This window comes from Megalobrama amblycephala, linkage group LG14, assembly GCF_018812025.1.
Source record: "Megalobrama amblycephala isolate DHTTF-2021 linkage group LG14, ASM1881202v1, whole genome shotgun sequence".
Classification (NCBI taxonomy): domain Eukaryota; kingdom Metazoa; phylum Chordata; class Actinopteri; order Cypriniformes; family Xenocyprididae; genus Megalobrama; species Megalobrama amblycephala.
This window is the reverse complement of record NC_063057.1, coordinates 28,353,289-28,355,528: the sequence shown is the minus strand read 5'-3', so window position 1 is coordinate 28,355,528 and position 2,240 is coordinate 28,353,289. Positions and strand designations below refer to the sequence as shown.

Here is a 2,240-nt window from a genome sequence, read left to right as displayed (position 1 = left end):
TCACTATGTTTTTTTATACCTATTAAAAAAACTCACTACATGTATATAATGTACTAGACTAGCTGGGGACTGACGACAGCACTTGAATATTGTTGCCCTATTGTCAGTTTGATTGCTTCTACTGCTCTCCTCATCTATAAGTCACTTGGGATAAATGTCTGCTAAATGATCAAATGTAAAGCCAATAAAACCTGGATTTACATTTCCTCACAATGTGATGAAACTGCAACTGTCTAAGTGTGACTATTCATGTGTGAATCATGAGTAGCTTTATGTTTGAAACTCTTTCCACACTAATGACATAAAACATAACTCACCTGAGTGTTTTCTATTGGGAAATTGGGAATTAAGGATTACTTTACATTGGAGAAACTTTCCATACTGATCACGTGTAAACAGCTTCTCTCGAGGGTGACTGTTCATGTGGTGTCTAAGGTTTCCTTTATCAGTGAATCTTTTTCCACACTGAACACAACCAAACGGCTTCTCTCCAGTGTGAATCCTCTTATGTGAATCAAGGGTTGATTTAAGTCTGAAACTCTTTCCACATTGATCACATGTGAACGGCTTCTCTCCAGTGTGAATTTTCATGTGTTGTTTAAGGTTTCCTTTATCAACGAAACTGATTCCACACTGACCACATGTGAAAGGCTTCTCTCCAGTGTGAATCATCATGTGTGAATCACGGGTTGATTTAAGTCTGAAACTCTTTCCACACTGATCACATGTGTAAGGCTTTTCTCCAGTGTGAATCATCTTGTGTCGATTAAGGTTTCCTTTATCATTGAAACTCTTTCCACACTGTTGACATGTGAAAGGTTTCACTCCAGTGTGAATTTTCATGTGTTGTTTAAGGTTTCCTTTATCAACGAAACTGATTCCACACTGACCACATGTGAAAGGCTTCTCTCCAGTGTGAATCATCATGTGTGAATCACGGGTTGATTTAAGTCTGAAACTCATTCCACACTGATCACATGTGAATGGCTTCTCTCCAGTGTGAATTTTCATGTGTTGTTTAAAGTTTCCCTTATCAGTGAAACTCTTTCCACACTGATTTGTCTAAAACCCTTTCCACATGTGTAAGGCTTCTCTCCAGTGTGAATCTTCATGTGTCGATCAAGGCTTCCTTTATTACTTAAACTCATTCCACACTGTTGACATGTGAACGGCTTCTCTCCAGTGTGAATCTTCATGTGTCGATTAAGGCTTGCTTTCTGACTGAAACTCTTTCCACACTGTTGGCAGGTGTAAGGCTTCTCTCCAGTGTGAACTCTCATGTGGTTTTTAAGTTTATATTTTTCAGCGAAACTCTTTCCACAACAAGAGCAGGTTAAGTCACTGTTATATTCAATTTTCTCAGTCTGTGTGGATTTTCCTACATCCATGAAATCATGACTATTATGTAGATCTTTCTCTTCTATTTCTTTCAGTTCTTGATTCTCTTCTTTCAGTGCCATCAAGGTCTAATGCAAAAAAGATAAATGCAGGTTAATGGCAGTTTAGTGCCTCAAATCAACAGAAATCAAAAGTATGAAAGTAACAAAACTGGGTTGCTATTATTGACCAGTCCAGAATTTGCCATTCATCTCTATAATATTAGGAAATAGAGTCCCCTCTCTTTGCTATGGTACTTGTAAACAATTTCAATTAAGAATTTAAGCACCATAATTTATTAAAGTGATACGTGACCTGCTTTTGGCATCTGATCATGAGTGCATAAATACTATTAGCTCTTTGACAATGGATCACAACATTTTACTGGATAGCTTGAGAGTCATGTTGATAAGCATAAACTTGAGAGTCATTTGTTGATAAGCATAAACATGGTTTAGGTTAAATCTATCTGCTTATATTTTGTGTAAACATATCGACATCTTAAAACTAGTATGAAGTGCAACAAGGCTCAGTATTAGGTCCTCTACTTTTCTCAGAATATATCCTTAGATTACAACATGATGAAATTGCACTGTCCACTGTTAATGCAGGGTATCATTGATTTTGTGGCTTTATCAGCCAACTGATAATACACAATAGTAGAATTTTACTGTTTAATTTTATTAATTAGGTTTGCAAGCCCCAGTCCACTACTGCTCTTCCAGAACCCCTTGACCCAAGTCCTCTGGTCCAGATTATTACAAGTAAAATATCTAGCTTCTGCCAGTGAACTGCAAGAGAAAGCCAGAAGGCAGTCTGGCTGAAGCTAGAAAATTTACTTCATAACTTGTTTAAATATTGAT

General features: G+C 37.1%; 1 pseudogene; it reads right to left on the bottom strand.

Moving 5' to 3' along the window:
* Positions 1-6: 6 nt before the first annotated feature.
* On the bottom strand, positions 7-1,458 carry LOC125245195 (annotated as a pseudogene).
* Positions 1,459-2,240: the final 782 nt, after the last annotated feature.